This window comes from Lissotriton helveticus, chromosome 3_1 (genome assembly GCF_964261635.1).
Source record: "Lissotriton helveticus chromosome 3_1, aLisHel1.1, whole genome shotgun sequence".
Taxonomy (NCBI): Eukaryota; Metazoa; Chordata; class Amphibia; order Caudata; family Salamandridae; genus Lissotriton; species Lissotriton helveticus.
The window spans coordinates 234,212,224-234,238,840 of NC_136061.1; the positions used below are offsets into that span (position 1 = coordinate 234,212,224).

Here is a 26,617-nt window from a genome sequence, read left to right on the forward strand (position 1 = left end):
CTATCTAAAACTGTCTAGGGACCACTGTCTTTAGAAAACATATAACTACCCAAGGTTCCTGACATATTGCTAATTTGGTTTCCCTTGTTTTTTGGAACAAGCAGGCGGAAGTGAAACACAAATGGAGCACAATAGTTAAAACAATTGAAAGCGTGATTTTAAAAGATAATTAGAACGGTACCACAGTCCATACCAGCGGACACTCACACGCACTACAGTGAGATAAAATGCAGATTAATGCGTCCACGCTGCGACCGGCCTGAAATGGCTGGGGGCCCAACTGGCTCCTCCCGACCTCGCATCTGATTGGGCAAGGCCACCCAATCAGTGCAAGCAGAGCCGCAGGCGGAAGTGAAACACTACTGGAGCACAACATTTAAATCAATAGAAAGCGTGATTTTAAAAGATAATTAGAGTGGGACCTCTGTCCACACCAGCGGAGACTCACCCGCACCACGGTGAGATAAAATGCAGATAGAGTGAACATGAAAGTGAAGGTTAACAGTGAGATTAAGGAGGGAGTTGTCTGAATGCAGGATATATTCCCAGACACCTGGAGTAATTCAGCATTGAATTGAAGGCAGGCATATGGTTTCAGATATAACAACAAGCAACAAACTTTCAGTCTCCTGATTAGGGTTGCCAGCTGATCGGATTTATACCGGCACCACTAGTATTTTGATGTCCCATCCAGTACAAAAATAAGCGAAATCTTCTAAAGCTGGTACTTTTAACACTTGTTTGTGCAAACCTTAAACAGCAAATATAAATACCACTTTTAAACGTGTTAAAGGGCTGCATTGATGATCCATGACTAATAAAGGAAACAAAGACAGAAAAGTCATGTTACAAATGAATATATATCACTTTCTTTACAGCCCTATTTTGTTTCAAGGCTATACCTTTGCTGACTCTTTAAACAACAACAAATGGCTGGATTTTTTCTCTTGGAAAAGTGGCATCTCTATTCATGAGATGCCTTTTCAGGATTTGTACTCTCTCACTGTGGCAGTAAAAATAAAATACAAATGTAAGGGATAGACAGAGTGCAGACCAGAGGGTAGAAGAATCACTGAAAAAACACTAATCCTTGATAAGGAGTTCACAGGGGCATGTAAATGGTCTTTTAAAGACTTGTGAAAAATTCGGGTGTGGCGGAGATAAGACTCCAGACTCTGCCCAAACCACAGCAGCTCAAGCTGCAGCAGCCCGGGCTGAGACACATGGGGGTAGCAAGGGGGCTGCAGGGGAGGGGGGGGGCTGAAGCCCTTTAAGCACTATGGGTGTTGCACGCCTGGTTCACATCATTATTTCTCGCTGCCACTGTCCTTTTGTGATCATCATTCTAATGTATCTGTTAGCAATACGTCAGTGTTAATTAAATATACCATTATCTCTTAAGTGTTAGCGCCAGCATTCTAATGTTCTCTGTAATAAAAAAAAAGTAGGTGCGCCTCAAACAGAAACGTCTGTGACTTCTAAACAGAGTCTGTACGGCTAGATAGGCGCAGTGCCTCGTCCTCCTTTACTTACAAACCAGTGACTGTTACACCTAAACTGTTACTCACCCTCTTAACCAAAACAGTCGTTACAGGACATTACTGTTTCCTAATGCCAGCTCCCGCTGCCGTATGCTCACTCAGAGTCAGCCCAGTTAAACAGCTTTATCAGATTTGAAAGGGGGTGGGTGGACAGATGCTCGAGAGGCAGTAAGTACGCGGAAACGCAAGCGGTACTTGTCCAGGAGCCAATAAGCAAGAAGACTGTGATGTACCCAATGCCGTCTCTGGCAAGAAGCAGCCAATGGGCTTGAAGCAGGGGCTGTCCGTCTTGGTGCGGAATTCTGGAGGGGGAGGAGCCTGACAGTGTTACCTTGTGTCACAATCTGATGAACGTTGAGCGCCCTGCGCCGGGGCAGAGGCGAGCGACTTGCGTGCCCCGCCGGCACGCGCCTCTCTCTCTCTCTCTCTCTAGCTTTATTCCCCCCGCCCGCCCCTCCCCGCTGCACGCGCCCTGCCAGCCAATGCGCGTGCCTCGCCAGGTGTAGTGAGCGGCAGAGCGGGCAGTTCATGACTCCCAGGCGCCGGGTCTGTGCGCGCGCCTCAGCCATCCTCTCATCCAGGCAGCCCGTGCGTCCATGGTGAGGCGGCGCGGGACTGTGCAGGAAGAGGCAGCCCTGGCAGGTAAGAGAAACGATCTCTCTCCCCTTTGGGGCACCCAGTAGCTCCTGCAGCCCCTAGCACGATAGAAACTTGGAGCAGAGCCGGGCGCTAACCTGCTAGGTGCTGCAGAGCCCATGCACGTATTCCTGTAACTGTTGCACATATGTTTGTACTCCCTGGCTACATTTCTGCCATGCTTTTGCCGCCCATGTGCAATGTCTTGTCGTGTCTGTCACTCCCTTGCAGTCCTATTGTACCTGTCCATCCCTGCCCCACACAGCCCCGTCATGCCTAACATTAATGGGCACATTTCTGTGACCATTGGCACACTTTGTACTCTTTCATCGCTGGACATACTGACATACTATTAGTGTTGCATTAATATCTGCCGTTTATGTTACTACAATACCTGTCCCACTATTGGCTTCATTTTTTTTTGCAATGGCTATCACTGTGTACTCCTATCCGCCATGCCTGTCATTATTGGTCACGTCACAGGTATTCCTGGTACTAGTGAGCAAGCTTCAGGCATGCTTATAATTTTTCGAAAATTCCTTTAATGAATGGCCCTAGGCTCTCTTACATATCAAGTATGTCACCAGTGGACCCATTTCGGTGTTGCTTGTCACTATTGAACACATTCCCGAAAGCTTCTTATTGGCTGATAAGTTTCTGCCTTTCTGTCTCTATTCCACGCCTTCTTGTCCTGTGTGCAAGTATAGGACACATTTCATGACACATTTGTACCAGCGCACAAATTAATGTAACACCTATTACTATTGTGCACAGTCTCATTCACTATTGCACAATGATTTCTCATGCCTGTGACTATAAAACACGCCATAGTTATGCCATGTCTGTCGTCGGCATGCGCATGTGTCATGTCTGTCGCTGTTTCACTCCTTCTGTCATGTTTGGCCATGAATACACACATTGGCTGCCATTATTAAAGAGTGCATATTACGCCTGCCCCCTTTTCTCTCGTGTCATCACTGCTACTTCTATTATAAACAGTTATGCTATACTTGTTAATAACATTCCTTGAATGCCTGTCACACCTGAACATGTACTTTTCATGTCTGTCCTTATTACAGTCATACCGGATACACCAGGAGCCATCATAACGTTTCAACTATGCCTGTTACTGCACATATGTTTGCAGAGGCTCTCTCTCTCTGCCTTCGTTTATGCTTGCAAATACTGTACATATTTTGTCGCTATTGGACACATTCTTATTAGGTGTGTTGCTATTGGACACACATCTGTCATGTATGCCTATTAGTGCACAAAGCCCTTGCCAGGCCTCTCACTACTACTACTACGTCAAAGGCTTGTACTGTTCCTTTTGCTGGTTCACACATTGCTGTCATGTCGACTACTGTCACACACACTTTCATTCAAGTCACTATTGTAAACTTATACACATTTATGACATGGATGTCGCAATTGTACTACTTTCATGAGGCTTTTGCTAGCATTTTTCTTGGGTGACGCTTATATACGTTTGTCTTGCTTCTTGCACAGTCCTCGAATTCATGTCACTAGAGTGCATCCTTTCTCGACCTGTATGACACTGATGAACATATCAATCCCATGTCTGTCACTGCTGAGCACAACGGTTTCAAGCCTGTCATTATTAGGCACATTTACGTCATGAACGTCTGTATTGCCCGCGTTTGTTATTTTGCGTTCACATCCTTATAGTGCCTAGCACGTGGCATACTCCGTAGTGTCTATTACAGTTGTCACTATTTACTTCCTGCATCATCACACACATTCCTGTCAGGGCCATCACGAGTGCATGTTTCCTGTCCTGTATGTCACAATTTCAAGGCTTCCACTGGTGCATAATCTTGCTTCATGTACACACGCTGGTGACTAATGCTTACATTGCTGTCACGCAGGTCACTATTGCACTCGCTACTGTCACGCCTTTCATCATTGCACGCATTTCAGCCCCGCCTCTCACAATTTGACATGCGTACTTTTTGTTTCATGCCCACACCTATTTACAGGTGCTAATTAACAACAGCATTCCTGCCACACCTGTCACTGTTGCGCACATTCCCATCGCGCATGTCACCATTGCACACATTTTCAACCATGCCTGCTGCAACATTTCTACAAATTCACGTCTTGCTTGGTGCTCAATCACTCCTTCCATGGCCGTCACTGTTGTACACATTTCTATCACGCCTTTCATTTTTGGGATGTGCCTCTTCGATAACTGTCCGTATTACAGCCGCTGTGCCAGGCGTGTCTCACTGTAGCCTTCCTCTGTCCACAGTCGCATTCGTTTTGCTTACAAGAACTAGTTGTCATACCGGGTGTTTGCAGAAGCAGCAGACTTCCTTATTAGATAACATCACTGACAGGGCAGCTCTCGCTTCCTTTTCTCAGAGGCTGACGGCCTCTCTCTCAGTAGTCTGGGAATACTCATTTCCAGCTGCCCTTCTAAGCTCGTGCTATCGTGTGTGTGCTCCCAGGCTCTGAATGTCTCTCTGCTGTTTACGCAGGGATTCGTCTGTACGCAGGGCGATTATTTCGCAGTGCTTTTCCCCCTGGGATGCTCCAACCACTTTCTGGCTGTGTTTCAGGGGTTATGCTAATCTGCTGGGGGCGAAGCTAACATGTCTTTCCTGTAGCCTGCTATGCTTTCGAGGTTGTTTTTCATTACTGAGAGTCTTTCCCTTGTTTCTGAATGCTCCAGGTTTTGACAGATAATTGAAATGGGGAGTGATTTGCCGAGGATAACACATGTTGGCCCATTTTATTATCCGCATTACTCGAGTTTGCAGTTTAGCCAGGCAACCACAACCCACTGCTGATGATTTTGATGTTTCTCACTTTGTATTTTAATCATTCTCTTACTCCATGGCTAGTTCTGAACCAAAGTTGGACTGAGTTGAGGAAACATTTGAAGTGCTGTCCTTTTTATATATATCTGATAATGGGGAGGGGGCAACTTTGTGTCTTCCACTCCACTCTGTGACCATGGACTCGAATGGTGGGAATCAAAAGGTACTGAATTTCGTTGCATATTGTAACGAATTAAATTTCCCTCTATGGGAGGATGCGTCCAATATGTCTGTGCTAGCCTTGGACGTTATTTAGAGGTCGACAGGGGTCGCAGTTGCGACCCCTAGCTTGTTCCTTGCTACCCCTGGCACTGCCTTTGTGACCCCTGGCCTCAAAGGTGGCAAAGTCAGTGCCAAGAGCACAAGGGTGTCTGACATTATCAGAGTCAGGCTCTAACCTTATTTTCTGCTCATTTATATTACATTAATAGTGAATAATAGTTCATTATTCACTATTAGTGTTATAAACATTGGAGTAACAAGATCTGGACCTTCCCTGGAATCTGAGGTAGGAAAAATATAATGTCTTTAAATGTAAGTTACGTTTAAGCATTGAGAGTGAGTTTGTGTGAGAGAGCATGTATATGCGTGAGCATGTATGTTTGTATGTGAGATTGTGGGTGTCAAAATAAGTGACCAATTAGAGGTCAGTCAGAGATTGCGAATGAGTGATTCAGGGGAAAAGTGAGTACAAGACAATAGTTGAAAATGAATGAGTGCAACTGACTGCTAATGAGTGTGAATAAAGTGAACGTATGTTGTTATGCTTGGAAATCCGCTGTTGGACCTGGCATGCTTCTTGGTGATAGAAACACCGAATGGCCTACTGGAGACTAGGATACCCTCAGCAAAATGCTAGTGATGGCACACTGTAGTTATATTTTGGCACGTAGCACCCATGAAAAAATGCCAGCGCTGGCCTACTAGAGGAAAACCTTGGCATAGGTAGCACTTGTGGCAAATTACCGGTGATGTTCCAAGATTTGACGGAGGGTTCCGCCCTGGTAGGTGTGTGCACTTTTACATAACTATCAAGTTTTCTCAACTTATTCTCTTTAGTAATAATTTCGTTACACACTTATTCCTTTTTCCAAGAATAATATTTTATTTCATATATCCTTGTGTGTCTTATTTCATACTTAAGTCACGATCAGTCAGTTACTCCCACGATTATTAGTTTTGAATGTAAGAACTTCATACTGCACCACGATAAATTTAACGAGAGGATTTATCTTAATCTTGTTATAAACATGAAACTATGTACCGATGGAAGACCATGTCTGATGTAACTTATAAGATAAGATTATGTATGCAACTATATATACGAGAGATTATTGTGTAAGTATACTTTATGCATGAGGCTAGCTCATAAGGTTTCCGTTTCTTTCCTATTTGCAGAGCCCTGAAGAAGGGTCCTATTTGAGACCCGAAATGCATTGGGTAACAATAAGAAAACTGTGAAGAAATAATGATATGTTAATCAAAAGAAGTATGAAATAAGACACACAAGGATATATGAAATAAAATATTATTCTTAGAAAAAGGAATAAGTGTTTAACGAAATTATTACTAAAGAGAATAAGTTGAGAAAACTTGATAGTTATGTAAAAGTGCACGCACCCACCAGGGCGGAACCCACCGTCCAATCTTGGAACATTTGAATTAGAGTGCTTCCAGACAAAGCACTGGGATGAAGTAGCACGAAAACTACAAAGATAAAACAGAATACTGAAGAACAAATAGAGTGCACCGAAGGACTTTCAAATAAATTACCTGTGATGGCACATTGGAGGACATTCTTGACATATGTGAAGACAACCGTGGCAATGTCATTGGGCCGTACATGACAAAATGTGGTTCACAAGATAATAGACCTAACATTTGACATAAGGGACATCCATAGTGCAAGAGAAGCAGTATTAGGAAAATTCTGGCACTGGTATATTGTATGTAATGTTTGGGCAAAAAGGTGCACCATAGCAAAATGCTGGTCTTAGCAATGGAGGTAATTTTTGACATAAGGGGGCACCCATAGGACATTTAAAGAACATAATTGGGTAAAATCATGGGACTGTCAGGTTTTATTAGCTAGGCACGCCATGAAAGGACTTGAATATTCAGTGAGTGTTTTTTCAGGACCTATGGCTGTTTTCCCCTAGACGAATATAGAATATTAATTGTGCAATTATTATGATACTTCAGAAATGTTAATTATTGTGGTGACGATAAAAGAATATATACTAATTTGGGCCGAATTTTCTCTCAAAATTAGCAAAATGCTTCCCATTTCCAACATATAGGGTGAAGGGCAGATGTGGGGGCATTGCAGAGATTATACATTTCTACCGGGAATAGACACTTCCAATCTTTGCTTGAGGTTTAACGCATGAAAATTCCACCTATTTTATCTTTCGTTCTGGAATGCACACAGATTAAAACCTTGCAACCAATACAAGTGAAAGAAGGGCTGTTTACGGAAATTGTGAAATGCTGCCTAATCAGTTCCGGGCCAAGCATTACGTCTTGAGTTATCTTTGGTGAGCATATATGCTAGAGCTATCTCTAACATCAGTTCAGTTCAGTAAATCTTTATTTCGATGATTAAAAACCATCATAAAAATTCATTATACAAAAATCATTAGTTACATTTCTGAACCGTAATACGTTAAAAACAAAGTTTATACAATTAAAACATGTGGTATTATGTACATCATTGCTCAGCCTCTCGTATTTCTTAATTTTACTACAACTTTTAGAAAACTCATAATAGAGCATAGGGTGCGCATATCATTTGCTCTTTGCAGAAAAAAGTAATGCAGTTTTAGCATGACGGAATTTTGACTCTTTTAAAATATCCACAAGAAATCTACAACGAGGGATTCGATAAAAAGAACACAAAAGTACAAAATGAAGGGTGTTCTGCGGAGACCTTTTGTCGCGGCCGCAGGCACCCTTCTGCTCAATTGTTAAAGTAAAACCTGAAGGATAAGCTAAGATATTAGGTAACAAATTGAGCCTAAAACAGCACATTAAAATCTATCTTGCTGATTATACATCAGAAATAAATAGGGTTCCATACCCTCCCCATTACTTACTAAGCATTGTGCCGCTACTGATCTTTTTAGTAAGTCAGAATTTGATCTGCCCAGTTCATACTTTTCTAATAACAGTTTTTTAATCCGATATTTGCAAGAGGTGGCAATCGAAGTAGGGTCCCTGAAAAGTATCTGCTGATCTATGCTCCCTAGTGTGTCCTTGACATAGTTTAACCATGGGATTTGGAGACACTTATCTTTTTGTAAGCAATCTTTGACTATTATCTTGCTTAGTTCCGCTTCCGGGTTTACCCAGATTCGGTGCCATGTCAAAATGGGTCTCACCTTTACCTGGTCGGTAATATATGGGATCCCAAGCTCAGTGTGTGCAATTTCTGCTGGGATACTCTGTGGTGTCTTCAAGATCCTACGTAGGAATTTGTCTTCCTCTACTTGTAATTGTCTTACTTCCCTAAAACCCCAGACCACTGCCCCATACATAGCCTTTGCGGTACTTACAGCTCTATACAAATTCATTACTTGTTCTGGTGACCAGCGACCTAGCCTGCGGGCGAAGTTTAGTATCGCACCATTTGCAGAAACCAGTTTTCTGCACCTTTCCTCAATTAAGGAATCAAACTTAATCTCCCCATCAAATATAAGACCCAAGTAGGAGAAGGTGCTTACTGTTTCTAGAGTGTGGGCCCCTATTTTAAATACATATTTCTTAGGGTTTTTTTTGCCCGCCACCATCACAAAGGATTTGCTCAAGTTCACGGACAGATCTAAATTGTCCATGAACTTCACAAATCCATCAACAAGGTGTTGCAGACTCAATGCTGTTCGTGCAAGCAGGACTGCGTCATCTGCGTACAACAGTACCGGAATGTGACGCGTTCCTGCTTTGGGGCAATCAGTTTTCAGGGCAACCAATGTTCTTTCTAGGTCATTTATGTACAATGAGAATAAAAAGGGAGCAAGGATACACCCCTGCCTCACTCCGCTAGTGCACGGGAAGGGATCAGTACTCCCCCCCCCCCCCGCGCTATAGAGGACCTTAGCAGTGGTGTTCCAATGTAATTCTTTTAAGATGTTTATAAGTCCGGGATCAACTCCCAGATTACTCATCAGAACCCAGAGTTTATTCCTGTTTACGTTATCTGCAGCCAAGTCCATAAATCCCATGTAGACTGTTCCGTTGCTAGCTTTTGTATGTTTAGCAACTAATAGATAGAGGTTGAGACATTGATCGCTGGTTGAATTACCCGATCTAAATCCATATTGGGTATCTGCTAAGGTGTGGTGCTCTTCTGTCCAAGCTGTAAGGCGGTTTAAAACTGCCCTACCCAGTAGTTTAGCTGACACCTCTATCAGCGATATTGGTCTATAGCATTGAGGATTGTCCCTACTCCCCTTCTTGAAGATAGGGACAATTAATGCGGTAGACCAAGATCGCGGGAGCCCAGATTTTATAGCTGCATTTAACACCCTAGTCATAATGGGAGCCCAGAGATCAATGTTACTTAGGTAAAGGTCTGGTGGCGTGCCGTCAGGCCCTGGTGCCTTATTTCGAGTCAGACCTTGGATGGCCTCAGTGATTTCTTGTAATGAGAATTCTGTTTCCGTAGGCCGAACCCCGTCCCAACCCTCTACCGAGACTATGTCGCAGCGGTGATTCTAAAGGCCCTTAAAATGGGACACCCACTGCTCGGAAAGTATATTAGTACTAATCACCGGGGCACTACTGTCTTGAAAACACGGCCTATTGATGATTTTCCAAAATTCATTATTATCCCTATTTTCACCTGCTTTCCTCAGGTCAGCCCAGACTTCTGTTTGCAGCGTAATCTTCCTCTGTTTGACCTTGGTTTTGTAAACATGTCTACAAAGGGCTACTTTCTGCTTGTCCCTCGGGAGAGTTTTGAGACAGAATTTTAGATCTCTCAATGCCCGAGAGCAATTTGTGTCAAACCATCGTGGATGTGTTATATTCTTTGTAGTACCTTTAGTTTTCAAAAGTCCATCAACCACATTGGTTAGGGACTCGAACGCTGAGACCACCTCACTACCCTCTACTGTGGGTTCTAAACAATCTTGTATCTGTTTTTTACCTATTTCTATTAGGGTTCTATAGAATTCCTGGGCATTGATTTTTGACCACCTCAATCGTCTCCCCTGATCCGTTGGCCGCACCTCAATGTCTGCCAGATCACTCCTTATTGAGAGACCATTATATATAAGTTCAAGAATTAGGGGATTGTGGTCACTAAAAGGACTCCAGTCCGTTCTCGCCTCTTTAACCTGATCTTTAGCAAAAGTAGATATCATCATAAAATCTATAATAGAAGAGCAGCCTCGACCTTTGAATGTTGGTATAAGAGTACTCTCTTTTCCCGGGACCACCAGATCTATTGTATGTGTGAGAGCATAAGTGTCTAATAACTTAATTAGTAGTGTTCCCTCCTTGTTATGCTCAAAATGTGGTCCGCTTTCTATCGGGCAGGATGACCAGTCAGGACTTACAGGGAACAGTTTTGGGCATAGATGACAATTAAAATTACCCATAACCAGGACAATTGGTTCCCCACCCCCTTTCCTTTGCTCAGTTTCTTGATTAAGTCTACTCTCTAGTTCCTGAATAACTGCGTTGTTCCCATCTACAGGCCCTGAGTTGTAGAAATGAAATATCAGTAACCTCAGCCCTTGCCCTTGGAATACAGCTGCCTGGAGAGTATGTGATGTCCAGGGAGGTTGTGTCCAGGTGCCTTTTAAATCAAGATCAACGTACAAAGCTAGCCCTCCCTTTGCCCTGCCCGATCTACCTTCTCGGGCTGGCACAAAAAAAATTTGTAACCATCTAACTGTTAGGGAGAGGAATTAATCGCCCACGTCTCCTGAAGTGCTATTATGTGGGAGCCACAGATATACTTCCTCCAATCCTCATTATCAAATTTCCCCCCCAGGCCTGCTATATTCCAAGACAGTAGAACAAGCCCTGCCCTAGTTGCTTTTCCTCCCTTTGGGTCCTGGCCATTTGGCCTGGGGTGATCCTTCATGAGCAACTTAACCCCATGGTCGCCTTCTCCTCCCTATGTTAGGGGTTCTTCTATCCTCTTTACTTCGTGACTTTCCCTGGCCCTCTTTTCAATGTGTTCAATTCTCACCCTTCTACCCAACTTCTCTGGCCGATTCCCTATTGGGGGTAGTCAGTCATTTTCATCAAGGTACTGTAGCGGACTGAATCTGTTTGCCCACTGGGGGTAATCTAGGTTTGGTATAAACTGGCCTATTTGTTCATGCGTTCTGACCCATTGTCTGGCTGGTGCCCTTCTGGTACTAAAGTTGGAATAGGTCGGAGTATAAGTAATCCGTCCCCTGGGGTAAAAGTATCCCAATGGTAAGGTGCGTATGGTGCTGGTCTGATTTCTGTTTGGGTTACCTAGTATATATTCCACTAGATTGGTATTCGCCACAATACAGTCCCCTGTGATGTCTTTCCTTCTTCCACCTAGCCAATTTACTCGTCTTACGTGAAGGATCTCCCCGCATTCCCCACCTTTCAGGGGCCTGTGTATATTTAGCCATTTGGTTATTTTGTTTTTCAGTTCTGAGTGTAATTCTTTCTCTACAGCCCTAAGTTCGGGTACCCCAGCAAAGACAATGACGTAAGGGCATGCTTCAGGGGGCAGGTTTATGTGTGGTGGAGAGTTATCTGGTCTGTCATTCAGCGGATGGCCAGTTTGGTTTATTTGAGTCAGACCATGGATTATGGGATTCCCTATTTGCCTCATTTGCGTACTTATTCGCTGTTGAACCTTATCTATGTTCTTATTTCCTTCCTTCTGGTTGTTTCCCCTCTCTGGCTGTACAGTAAATTTGGGTGAATCATGTACCTGTGCGATGGTGCATTGGACATTACTAACGCAGTTGTTTTCACCTGCCATTTGACCAATTGGCGTAATAGTTGCTTGGATAGGGTCTGAAGTCAAATTACTGCTTGTGGGGCCCTTTGACCTTCCCTGTTTAGTCAGTGCATTTGCTATTTTATCTAGCCTGCTGATAATCGGTTTTAGCTGGCTTGTAATAAAGACTTCCAGGTGTTTTTGTAGGTCTCCTATTACCTCATCCATCCATCCTGGTGGGCCTGGGTGGTGTGGCGCTACTTCTACTGTAATCACCTCATCACTGTCTTTTTGTCGATGTACCATTGTGCTTGATTTATTTTTTCTAGGTTGGCCCTTCCTACAGCCCCGTTGTTTGGATCTTTTACATATGACTGTATTACTGTCCCTAATGGTGTCTGCCCCTGTCTCTTCTACCCGCTGCGCGCAGGGGATACCCTCAATTGAGTTTCCCAGTATCTCCGTATGAGAAATTACTGATGTGTTTAATTCCCTAGGTTGTGTGGGTGTGACTAGGATGGGTATCGGGGATGTGGACAAGCTCCTCTCCATACGCTCAGTCTCCCCTGTGACTTTCCTCAACATCAGGTCAATCGCGGTGGGTTTTGCTTTATGGGACAAGACTACATTTGGCTCTAAGCCTGAAGGGTTTGGTGTACAGGGTAAGTGTGCTTTACTTGTGGCCGAGCGCGTTTTCGGTGGTTTAGACATAGTGCAAGCTCTAGCATCCTCCTCTGTGTTCTACTATCGCCTAGCACTATCCTTCCTCAGAAAAGCTAGAAAATGGGTTCTCCCTATTGTGGGTCACAGTATAAAATCAGTTTAGTTCCTTCCCTTCCCTTCCCACCAGTACACAGTAGTTTTGTAACCTATTGTTCGTGCCGTCCTAGACAGGCAAGTCAGCAATATGTGGGCGTCATGGTATCGCACCAAGAGGAAATACTCAATATAAAGTACCTTTTTGGGAGAGTCAAAGGGGGAGCCCAGCCCGGCCTCCTCTGGCCCCGGACGGCCTTCTGCCCGGGCTCAGCCCGGCGATCGCCCGCGCGCGTCCCGCGACGCGGGACAAGCGCAGGATCTTTAAGCGCCTTTGGGCGCGGAAGTGGGGCTGGTGGGCGGGGCAGTCCCGCAGGGTGCTCTGGGCAATGTAGTCAATGTGGTCCCCCCGCTCTGCGGCCGCTGGGTTGGTAGGTCGTGGCGGCGGGGGGTACAGTCAGGCAATGGCTCACCCACAGCACGGGAGACAGCGGGGCCAAGCAACAAGGCTCCTCCGGTCAGAGAGGAACAACAGGAAGGCGCACCCACAGCGCGGGAGACTGCGGGGCCAAGCTGCAAGAATCCTTTGATGAGCGAGGAACAGGTAGGCGTCAGTAGTTCCTTTTTTTCAGAGTTCACCTTGCTTGGCAGTCTAGAGTAGAGCACTACTTGAACTAGCACTCCTCCCAAAATTCTAACTAAGAGTTCTGGGCCTGCCACCCGTTTCCCAGGGAGGTTGGAAAACACCTGAAGGTCCTCAGCTAAGCAAGTGGGGTTGGTATCTTGTTAACGGCTCATGGAAAATGCAAGGAGCCTCTTGATTTAGACCACGCCCCTACTTGGGTAGGCCACACCCCATTATGACGTTTGTCACGCCCCTTTTAGAGCACCCTAAGTTTTTGCCCCACTTAAAGCCCTGACTCTCACTCAAGCAAATGCGAGACCAATTGCATTTCCATCGCTTGTTTTTCTTTGATTACGCCACACTCTGAGTTCGGCTCTTGCTTGGCAGTCCTTTGTTGGTTTATTGGCTCGCCCAATCTAGCGATCATATTACATTCTCTCATCCTCATAATATGACCGCCAACCAGTCTCAGGACTCAAATGTATATGCCGTCTAGCGTTACTCAATTCAATTGCTATACAGGATTTCCGAACAAGCCCGGCCCTATCTCTAACATAATAAGGCGAGCATACAATCTATTACACGCATTCCCTGGAACTTTGAGATATCTATTAAAATTGGAGACTTTTGGAAACGAATCGGCACAGTATACTTTTAATAGGAACCTTAATATAGCTCTTATTGCTTCCCAATACACTCTAGTACTTTTGCGGGTCTGGACTCCAGCGCATCTTTTTAAAAAACTCAACACCAAGAATGAGTTTCGAACTAGATATCGAATACTGTAGTCAACTAAAGCATTATAATCCAATAATGAAAAGTATAGCATATAAATCCCCTGAGCATATCATTATTTTCAATTAGAACACAGAGTGAGACGTTGTATTCTCCTCTTGCGTCTGGGAATTCTTCCACTAAAGACATAAACTTCTAAATGGAATACTCTAGAAAATTGCTCAGATATAAGTGATTTATGTAATGGAGGAATACAAGATCTTTCTCACATGTTGCTAATTTGTCCAAATCCAATTTAGGTAGAGGCCAGGTCCCGGTTTATAAAGCCAATTAGTTTCAGATTTAATGCCATCTTAATCCAAGATTTAATCAAGCTGTGTATGTCTCCCCAAATTAATTAGTCTGTTACTTGTTCAAGTTTTTAAAACGTTCTCAAAAATTGTTTAAAGTGTATACAAATAGTTGTTTTTCTTTGTATTTTGTATTTGTAGACCTCAGTAGATGTCTGAATGAAACACAACTATTGAATTGTGGTGTCATAAGGATTAGAGTTGTGTGACATAACTTCTTGGCTGATTCAGGGTCAAAGGTCATATAAGGTCACTTACTGTGATATCATTAAGTCAAAGGGTATATGATGTCACTTCCGCTACCCCAAGGATTTTGGTGAATCGATGTCCATGCTGCTATCTTGTGCGCTGTTGATAGGCTCACATGTCTAGAAGGCTCTTAAAGTAATTCTTGCTCAATAGATGACAACATAAAGGCATCTACTGTGTTAAGTTGACCCCAGGACTCAGCAATAGATTTGCCTACGTATAGCACTACCAACAAGGTGGCACATATTGTTCTTCAACCAACTTATACTTCTAAGTTGATGGGGTATAATACCATTTTCCCACAGGCCATGGTAAATCTCAGTTGTGTCCTCGATCTTCAAATGCACATTCATGAAATCTACAACCATCATCAAACCTGAGACAGTTTTGTTACTTGTCATAATGAGGCACTATCACTGAAATTAAGAAATGCTATTTCAAAATGGTGGCACACACAAACATGTTTGGCCTTCTTATGAAAGTAATTTAATGAATGCTGCAAATATAGTTTCACTAACTGCAAAAGTAATAATGCTTAACTCACAGCAGCAGTTTGCAGCAACAATGTAACTCACTAGGCATTTTACATAAATGTATTGCCGCGCCACCATTCTTAGGTTCCAGTGCCTTCATTAAGACTATTATTCTGAAGCACTTTGTAGCCTTTGAATATATGTGCTCTTCAAATTGCCCAAATAAGGAATTTAAAATAGTAATCAGTTAACCAATAAGCATCAGTTTGACTTGACTTCAAATCACATTTATAATGGATTGAGAATGCTGCTTCAGGACCTTCAAATTGCTCATTTATTAATTAAAACCAGGGCCACTGGAATTATGCTATTCTGCGGCTGCAGCTTTTTTCGCTTAGTTATGGATTTGCCACATTTACCATATTATCCCTCATCCACTGCATAGTATGCAGATTTTAACAAAAAAACATTGTTTATAGTTCAAAGGGATTAAGTTACTAAATGTGTTCGTATACATTGGAAGGCCTTTCGCAAAGGTTAACTGGTCATCTTTCATTTGCTTATTTCTCTATTTAGTTGTTGAACTGACATATTTTTGCCCTAAGTGCTGCATTATGCCGTATAATTTTCCTTTTCTACCCTCATAATTTAATAAACCCTGCTGCATAATTCCAGTGGCCCAGAATAAAAGCAGCTGAGTCATTAAGCAGCCGGTGTGCTGTGCAAATCTACAGTGGTCCTGATTAAGAGTGAGCCAATACACTCCAATCACTGGGCAAACATCCAGTTTCCGAGGGATCAAAATTCTAAGTTCACCTTTTCCCTCCTCTCCCCATGCTGTGTCTCTCACCCTCCCCTCCTCTTTCCCACCTTCATTATCTGTCTACTTCCCCTACTTCAACCCCCTCCCCTGAATCTCTCACCCTGCCTTCTTTTCCCCTTACGTATTTGTGCTTATTGTTTATCTCGACCTTACAAGTAACTATGTTGCCATGCTCTAAAAACTGTGTAACCTTTGTAACGATGTAACCTGTAACTATGATCTGATGCTCATGTAAAGCGCTCTGATACCTCCGGGTCTAGCCAGCGCTATATCAAACTTTCTAAATAAATAAATAAATACTCCGGTAATTACTGTATCCTGTAATATTCCCTTGTTGAATTTAGAGCAGATAAAATGTACCTAAATTTATGGGTGGAAAATTCCAGGAAAAGAGGCAGAACTTGCAAAATTTGATGCTATTAAATGCCTCAAAAGCATGATGTGCCTCATTTCTAGGGCCATACCTAGTAAATACCGCATCCCATTGTTTCAGTATTTACCAATTCCAATAAATACTTAACCACCAACTGCTCAACTCCTAGTAAAAACATACTCTTTTATTTTCTGTTGATGCCATCCTCAGCTATTGCTGTTCAACACTGATCATGTTGGTGGTGAACCACAGGCCTCATCTTCTTACTAGGGCTCTCCTTCATGCCTCATAAGTAATAGATCTGGTTTCTGACATCCATACCTAACGTATACATAGGGCCTCTGGAATTTTGCAAGAGAAGACCCAGTTATGCAGTAGGATTGATTAAATCATGTGGCAAGAAAAGGTAATTAATGCTGGACATTTTATGATAGTATTACTTGATTATATTGTCATGTTTACTCATGGTAATACATTTTTGGGAAATATTTGACCTTATTAGTACCTGTTTAACAACCAAATGCAGCAATAAGCTATTGAGCCATGACTACACTTTGGGAAAGGGCTTTCCATCGTGTGGTAGCACATGTTGGCACATGTTTAGTAACCTTTGATCCGTTTGAGCTAGAAACAATTCTTTAAAATTAAAACCTGCAGATTATGCAGCAAATGATGGATTATGTGACATCCATAATTATGTGGAAAATGCTGTAGTCGCAGAATCGGGTAATTCAAGTGGCCCTGCATATACAGCACAGTTGCTCCCTCTAAGTACTCCATAATTCTAAGAAAGGTTATGGATAGGGTCTGCGTTTTTACAGAGGTTTTTTTCTCTCACTGTAGTTTCCTACAGTGAATTTGCAGTTAATTGTAAAGTGGGTCTGGTGCATTTTGAACACCAGACAACCTGTTGTTATTAGCTAAGACGCCTGGCAAAGATAATTTATGTGGGACGTACTGTTAGTTTACTAACCATTTAGTGATTACTCGATGTCATTGTTTCAAAGTACACTTTGCTACATTTTTCATGTATATTTTGTTAAAAAATATTTATGTCCCTGCACTTGTCCCATCAATTACCTGGTGTACAAGTAATTATCAAAAGCACGTGGGTCTCGTGACAGTTCTCCGCATGTCAGAACTGGTAATCTAGGCATCCCACGGGAGTTGCACTTGCTGGTTTACTGCCTGGCAGCTCTGCCAAATTATTAGATTACCTGTTGTGTAGACCTAAGGCATCATTATTGCATAATTATTGTGATTCAGCCAGAGTTGCTGTGATGCAATCCTTTATTCCTCTTTACACTTGTTCCTCGTGGATGTCTGTTCTGTTTGTGTTTTTTACTTTGCAATGTTTTTCTATAGTGCATTTGAGGTTTTTTGTTTTGCTTCTTCTAATCGTGAACATTTCTGTCTGAAAACCCGCCTTCTACTATAATTTTAGACTCCCAAGTAAGGGGACTGCTCTTTTCTAGAGTAGGGAGAAGGTGTTAGCTTAGAAATGTTTATCCCTTTGACAGCCGTGGCACATAAGCAGTGGAAAGGGTGAACCCGTGAATGCACTGTATGTTCGTCAGGTGCTCTTTGTTCCTAGAAGGGCACCGAAGCAGCTCCCAAGATGGGCGCTCGTTGTAAAAGAGACATACACTGACTCAAGCCTGTGTATGGTGTGTTCTCATTTCCATTAACCTACGGTCTGGATCCACACTTGTTTAGCTGAGGCAAATGAAGATGCACTAATCCATTATGGGTTGCGGAGTAGTGTGCGCTTTAACGCCTTGTCAGGGGTAGTAAGCGCTATATAAATGCTATTACAATACAATATCCGTAGCATTTGACATCATTGACTATCATGTACCTAGGGACCTCTTACTCCTATGGGCCATTGGTTCAGACGTGGCTCCACACTGCGTCTCCACCATCTTTGAAAGCGTTTTCTCATGGCACCTTTCTCTTCTTGGACAGGCGTTTCTTATATCTGGTTCCACAGAGTTTCCTTGTAATTGTCACCCATCTGCTGATACACACTTTCCTTCATTTTATAACTTTACAAATGGCGCACACATCCTGCTAATGTCTGGCAGTGATGAGAACTTTGTGGTCACCGTGGTGGTTTCTGGCCTGTGGACTAATGTTTTAATAGCCTCTTTAATGTGTTAAATCAGGGTTATCGCTTGTAGATCTATGAAAATCACATACAGGGCAGTTGTAGGTAGGTTATTATTTACTGCATAATTTATAATAAAAATCAATACAATGCAATAAATAGTAAGGAAAGCCAAAAACACATTGATAAGATGAAATGTACTAGTTATCATCCATCAACTAACATTCATATGCATAGCTTTAAACGTTAACAAGATCAATATTAATTATTTCTGCTGGGCCTTAAGACGCAACCTCACCCATGAAAAACTTGGTTTCACACCTTGTTGATTTATTGGCACACCCTGAAAATCAGTACATTGTTGCATCTTTGCATGTCCTTGTACCCTCATGCCAAAAAAGTGGTTTCAAATACTTATTTGTCAAGTCCTGTTAAAAAAAAACATAGACGAGGATATGATCTATAGTTTCAGGGAATAAGTTTCACGAACAACATTTCCTGTTTCCCCCAATCTTGATCCATGAACCCTCAAACTACAAAAGTGGGGTCTATAGAAGCTTAAAACGTAAAAAGGTCCTTGTTGAGTTAGAGTCTAAATAGGATTGCTTTTTTTTTTTAGAATGTTCCATATATGTAGACAAAGTTCTTATTTTTGTCTACAGCAACTAAATTACTCTTGTAGGATACACCTTTCATATTCCTTTTAATTAATAACTTGCCAGTCATCTTAGGGATCACTGCTGAGGTTTTTATTGTGGGCAATTGATGGTTTCCTAGTAAATGCTTTTACTCAGTGTAGGTGGCCACCAGTCTTTCTCTTGGGTGTATTTTCAGATCTTTTCTGATGAGGCCTTTTAGATTGAATGATGATGCACTTTGAAAATCACATAAATAATTGACTACATTTATATGGTTTAAAACAGCAAACTGCGTGAAACCAAAATCTAATCTTATCAAAACGTGGAGGGTCGAAGATCTTAAATTACAAAAATGTTGTACAAGTTTTAATAAAAATTGTGTTAAAAGCCCCTATCACTTCTTTATTAAATGCTATTGCCCCATATAAAAGAATTGGAGGGGCAGTTATCAGGATTAACACCAACTGTATATAGATATTGTGAGATTTGGTATGTATCCAGGTTTCCTAGACTTACACTTGGCACCCTTGTTTAACTGTCTACTAAAATCAAACCTTACTTAGATGTTGCTTGTTGTGTTAAGAATTCATGTATACCTCTAGACAGACAATTTGTGATCCATTTTCATTTGCCCAAGTCCTAAACCATTTTCATCTTTTCGGGATTTTGACTTTTTAACAGATGACAAAATGTCCATTCCAGATCACGTGGCACTAAGGTATTTGTATTTATGCATGCATAATGATAAATAAAAGAAGCTAGACTATTATTTTTCATTCTAAGTTTTGCAGTTGAGTACAAAAGTTTTGAGAAACAAAGAAAAATCAAGAATGGTACAAATTGTCCCATTTTGAATTGTTTTCTGCTTCTAGACATGAAGATTTCTTTGTCATAGAACATGAAAGGCTCCAGGCATTCCTACCCGTAGGTGTATTCTCATTAGTTTTCTCCAGATGTTGATGACAGTAAAGTTGCCATAAGTCTCTCAAAAAATGAGGTAATTGAAATCCTAGATAAAAGCGGTATCTTTGATGATGATGAAAGCAAAGCCATGATAGTTTGCCAAATAGCAACAATTGGATCTGACAGCGTAGATGCCGTTGGCAGTGAAGGTGAAGCTTGTATGTTTTGCAGAACAGCACCAATTGAGTCAGAAAATACAGAGACTGTTGGCTGTCCAATTCTCACCAGAGTTTGCATTTATATTGATGGTGCAGGCGTTGTCAGCATTGGTGGATCTTCATCTATGCCTCGTGGATTGTTCTCTAATTGCATTGTGTTGCAATATGCTTGATGCATAGTCACTGGTATAATTACTTTTCTCTTCTTAACTTCTACTATTAGTGGTTGCTCCAGCAGTACAATCCGGTAAATTGTTGCAAAGCAGTTTATGCTCCAAAATATAGGTCTTACGAGGGGAGCTTGAAATTTACGATATGACAGTCCAATTTTCACTTATGTATCTTGTTCAATATTAGATAGAAGTAGAATGCCATTGTTCCACAATACTGTTGTTCAGTCAGATAGATACAGCCTCCAATCACTTTAACATTCATGCTGACTTAATTTTTTTTGAGACTTGCACAACTATCAGAAGTGTAGTTAAAATTCCACCAATTAGATAAAAAAATGCCAAACTGAATTATGAAGGAATTAATCCAAAATTCGTCTTACAGCTTATAAATAGGGCAGATACAATTTTCTTTAACATTTCGACTATGCTTGTTGCATTTGATGCGTGGAAGATGGGGTGCCGTAAGTCAGAAAAATGTTTTAGAAATTGTGCCTGCAGAAGTTGTTGAATTTCAGAACTGTATCGGGCTCTTTGCAAGGAGAAACTTTCTGTCATAGAGAGTAAAGGCGCCTCTGTCAGTGTTATGATTGCCATAAGCTTATTTAACTCACCAAAGCGGATATTTTTCATGTTTATTTGTGGCGAGGCAACAGGTTCAAACCATGTCCTTGGGGGAGGATATAATGTACATACCACTACATATTACTGTTTTCTGAACAGATATAACGAAATGTAGCACAAAGGAGTGAGTGTCTTAGTACACGCAGATGTGCTTATGAATGGGACATTGTCTTATTATCAGTTGTGAAATTCATTATTATCAATTGTGAAAATCATGAGGAATATCCAGGCATTTTAAAGGAAAGCTTTGTATATTTTTTTCATACATCTTAGGAATGTATGTATTGTGTTTTGGACAATCCTATAAATATAAGACTGTGACTGACAAAGAGATTAATCCTTGTAAGAGCCACCTACCGTGCGGCTCATTATAAAAATGGAGTACTCTCTATTTCTTCTATCGATAAGGGAGTGTTCACTATTTCTTTCTGCAATCCTTGGCTGTTTTGATGTAAATAATAAGGACTGGACATGGTAGATTTGTTTATCAGCTACAAGGGCACATTATTCTTTTTTTTTCAAGTTTGTAACACCCAATGTAATGGTGTTATTGCTTGCATCAGAGCCTGTCCTTGTATAAGATTCAAATTTGCTTTTTAAAGTTTGAGGACAGAGTAAATAATGATGCAAATTGTGTGTACTCATTTTGAGAGTGTTTGAAAAAATATTTCGTCACCTTAAATGTAGTGTGCATTATTTATCAGTTTCCCTAAATCTGTCTGCACTCTCTCTTTCAGAATAGACTTGCTCTTCTTCAATCATAGCATATATCTAAAAACCACAAATCATTTATATTTCATGGGATGTCGCTCCAGGAGGAGATCATTCAAATCCATGTCTTCATTAAGTTTTGGTTGATGTTCGTATACAGCACTTAAATTGGAATGGGCTAGCCATCGTTGGCGTAACTTGCCAACACTATGGGGCCGATTACTATGCAGCCCGTAAAGGCTCTGACTGATGGTCGGAGCTTTCCTGGCCCCATTGTAATCGGCTGCTCGGTTTACTTTCCGACCGCCTCACTTTAATGCTGGCGGTCGGAAAGTAAACCAGCCGCTCATTCTGGCTGGCTTTCGACGGCCATCATGGAGCCCGTCGGCCAGTCGGAGCCAGCTCATAATCCCAGAGGACTTTCCAATATTTATAACCTTGAACTGCAAATGAATCACTAAATTGTGTAGAATAAATACATCTGTGATTAGTGATCAGATTTTTTTTTAACCTTTCAGGTTTTTGTGAATACTGAAAGGATGACTGGTCAGATCTTTCATCACTATTGAAATAAGGGAGTCCTCTCTGGAATTCTTCTTGGACTATTTATGCTCCCACTGTGCATAATTATTTATTTCTCCGGGGCTATTGGCTTTAGGATTGTAATGATGTCCATAATGACAAAAGTAGAACTATTACGGATGATGTTTTGCATTTAAATAAGCAGGATTGTTGTGTAAAGAGGCATAAGAAGCTAGATCAACCTTTTAACTATATTTGTATCCCATCAATTTGAAAAGGGAAATTAAATATAATTTAATCTAAGGATATCTTTACTGTCTTGTATTGGATATATTTGATAAAGTATGCGGAATGCAGATACTGATATGTACATATTGTCATATCCCTTACATTAAACAAATAATAATACATTGCCATTTTCGGGGTATCGTATTGTCCCTGGAGATGTTCTACCCCAAAGTGTCCCCACATTTCCACCCCCCCCACTATCATGTCTCCTACCCAAACACCACGTAGGGTAAAATTAAAACCAACAAACAGGTGCCTGCAGCTAATAAAACTGAAAACAACATTCAGGCTGCCACATTTTGAGCAAAAAAGATTACATGTAAAAAAAAAACCTGACTATGGAGATGATCTGAAAATTGTTATTTCAGATCCCCCCATTGCTGCTGTTAGCACCTTCTAGAAAAGAAATTGATGTTCCCTGGCCATGGCCTACGGGTAACATAATTTCCCTATTAGGCTGAGCAGCTTCCATACAAGAAGATAATAGCAATTACATCACCAGTGTTAGGTCAGAGTATTAATTTGTGTCGTGATGGGAAAAGGCATGGTTATGCATGCGAGTAGATGATTTGAAAAGACTCGGGTCTGTGTGCAGCAGCTCTAATAAGCATTTGCAATGCAATAGGTCTTGCATTGCTGAAAGTTTGAGCTATTGGTGTTGCTAATAATAATAAAACGTCAATAGCTCAAACTTTCAGTAATGCAAGAGCTATTGCATTGCAAATGGATCGTGGCACTCGTGCTTTAGTTTTAAACATCTTAAGCTAAAGAGCGGGTGCCGCAATTGCTTCAAAAGTGAAGAAAAAAATCTATTTTTTCACTTTTTAAAGAAAACAGCACTCGCGCATTAGCTTAGGTGACTGCAATTAACAAAAAGAATAAAAGCGTGGCCACCATTATTAGAGCTGAGGAGTGCCACACTGGTTAAATAAATAACAAACAAATAGCGTTGAAGCAGGAAGGTGAGTGGCATTTAAGAAAATAGTGCTGGAGGCTATAATTAAAAGGTACCTAGTAGCAACACATGTAACAGGGGGTGTCCTCATGAGAGGTTACAAGAAGAGGAAAGCCGGTACTAAGTAGGGCCTACTAAGCCTATTGACCAATGAAAAGCTACCATTTACAAAGGATAGAGACAGGAGCCAATTAAAAAGATGGGCGGAAATTGGGCAGACCTTTACGCCCATATCCTGAATGCAGCATGTATCGAACAAACAGAGCACGCGCTGCCTAGGCGAGACCTAAAAAAGGGCGAGAAAGATAACGGTGCATGCACTTTTCTGGATGCCTTGGAACATTTAGCCATTCCATATAGATACATGAAAGGCCCCTGCAGCTGACCACTAACATTATAAACACAGTCTTTGTATGACACCCCGAATCCTTTTGAGTCTGATCTTTTCACCGGTTGTTGAGAAGAATTTTTTCCAGTGGATCGAGCCTTCTTTTATTTCAACATATTTAGAAGATACTTGTATTATGGCCTGAGTTTCTTGGTGGATGCTACAGAAGATTCACAAATTGTCAAATGTTCCTTTGCTGATGCCAGTGAAGTGATATGGAAAAAAATGCGTTGGAAACCCATACATGGTTGGAGAGGGCAGTTGACACTTGTCTTCCCATTGCCAGGTGCAGAGGCAATGTCCATCGACCACCGGCCCCCTGGTATACTGAGGATCTCAAATTAGAAAAATCGAAGTGTAAGGCACTTGAACGAAAATGGCGCAAACACTACGACCCTCTAAAAAAAGAGACCTACCGTAAGGCCAGAAAACTCTATCATTCGGCCTGCACGAGAGCCAAAGCCTGTTATGTAACAGAGACTATTAATACTGCTGCTAACAAAGCACGTACTCTCTTTAATACAGTCAAGGAATTAGCTGGAGCAAATTCAATGGCTGCTGCACGCCCTCTTACCACCCAAAAATGTCAAGATCTTGCCACCTATTTTGTGGAAAAGATCGAGACCATTATTGCCAATATTAACCCTCCGTTGAGGTACGGCAGAGAAGTTCCACTACCAGTTAGATCAGTAGGACGCCGGCTTGAGTTCTGGCCACTTATGACTCTGGAAACCTTGAAATCCTTAGTTATCTCTATCAAGTCAGGCTCTCCTTGTGACCCTCTTCCTATTAACATTCTGAGCCAACTTGATGACTCTGCTCTGAAGATCATCTCTGAGACATTAAATGCCTCTATTCACCTGGCAAAAGTCCCTGCGTCCTGGAAGCACGCTATGGTCAGCCCTTTGTTGAAGAAGCCTTCTGCAGATCCTGAGGTGCTGGCCAACTATCGCCCCATCTCCCTGCTGCCTGCTTTCTCAAAAATTTTGGAGAAACACATTCACGGTGTACTGACCACATTTACGGAGAATAACAACTTACTCCACTTCTCCCAGTCGGGTTTTAGGACTGGGCACTCAACCGAGTCCGCCCTCCTGGGTGTCACCGAGAAGATCAGGGGGCTCTTGGATGAGGGGCAAACGGTTGCACTTGTCCTGCTTGATCTAAGTGCAGCCTTCGACACCATCTCACACGACGGACTGCTTGCCAGGTTGAGTGACGATGGTGTCGGAGGTGCAGCGCTGGACTGGATTAAATCCTATTTGTGCAACCGGACGTTTCAGATCTCGTCTTCACAGGCTCAGTCTGACACCTTTGTTTCACCCCATGGCGTGCCACAGGGCTCAATTTTGAGTCCGCTATTTTTTAATCTGTATCTCCGCCCTCTCGCCGATCTAGCAGAGCGAGCTGGTCTAGAACTCATGACCTATGCGGATGATTCGCAGATTATTTTTTCTCTTACCAATAAGGATCCTTCATCCCCCTCTGTGTTGAAACTAGGTCTTCATGAAGTTTTCAGCTGGATGTCAACGAACCAGCTGAAGCTTAATGGGGAGAAAACGGAGATCCTTCTCTTAGGAAAAAACAGAGACCTTTGGCAGGATACTCACTGGCCGCCATCCCTGGGCATTTTTCCCACTCCAGCCACCCATGTCAGAAATTTAGGGGTGCACATCGATGACACACTATCGATGAAACAGCAGGTCAACAAAGTAGCTGGTACTTGCTTTACTATCCTCAAATGGCTGCGGAAAATTATCTGGATGCTGCCTGTTGATACCCAGAAGACCGTAGTCAATGCCCTTATTACATCCCGGCTTGATTACGGTAACATCCTTTACCTGGGGTCCAACTTAGCCATGATTAGACGGCTTCAGCTAGTCCAGAATTCCGCAGCCAGGTTGCTGTGTAAAATCCCCAGGAGAGCAAGGATTTCTAAGCACCTTAAGGACCTGCACTGGCTCAGGGTGGAGAACCGGGTGCAGTTCAAAGCCCTGAGCTATATGTTCAAAATAAAGGCAGGAACCGCACCAAAGTACTTGCAAAAGTTAGTTAGGCCCTACTTTCCTGCACGTGATCTCCGTTCCTCAAATGGAGCGAACTTTGTGGTACCCACATTTAAACTGGCCAGAATGGGAGGGAGATCCTTTTCCTATCTGGGACCTGTCCTCTGGAACTCCCTTCCCCCAGCTCTACGAAAGGAGGAAAATTTTGCCAGCTTTAAGAAAAGCGTTAAAACCTGGCTTTTTAATAAATAATTGTGGTCTCTGGCCGTTTTGCTTTCTGTGTTGATTGGCTTTTAGTCCTGGCGCCGGGAAACCCTTTGTGGGTATCTGCGCGCATTACAAATGCAAAAAAATAAATAAATAAATAAATAAATAAGTGAAGCCTTTGCTGTGCTGCAATAGTAGAGCCCCACGTTGGTGAGTTGATTCATGAATACCATTGATAAACTCCTAGACTGTTGTATAACCTGCATCTTGGTGTGTAATGAAGCTGGCACCTCTGCTGAGTAACATGCCATAGCCTGCTTCTAGGATCCCTTGATCATTTCACTCTCCTATTGAAGCATGAAGTTTTGATATACCCCAAAATATATCTTGATTGACTATAGAGAGAGCATGTAAAGGAGGTTGCTGCTAAAGGTAGAAACGTTGAAGTGCTGGCGCCACAATGACATCAAAGTGTTACAAGTTTTTGACCCAGACTAACAAAAAGTGCTGGTGTACCAGATTGATGGGAGACTGTGCAC

General features: G+C 42.2%; 1 protein-coding gene across 3 annotated transcripts in view; it reads left to right on the forward strand.

Annotated features, from left to right (window-relative positions):
- Positions 1-1,875: 1,875 nt before the first annotated feature.
- The window catches only part of CAMKK1 (calcium/calmodulin dependent protein kinase kinase 1), a 1,207,414-nt gene continuing 1,182,672 nt past the window's right edge, over positions 1,876-26,617 (forward strand). Inside the window, exon 1 of one of the 3 annotated variants that reach the window (XM_078679690.1) lies at positions 1,876-2,183. The gene's annotated coding sequence lies outside the window, so the exon portion shown is untranslated. The remainder of the gene's footprint in view (positions 2,184-26,617) is intronic. The other 2 variants (XM_078679692.1, XM_078679691.1) reach the window with 2 other exon arrangements.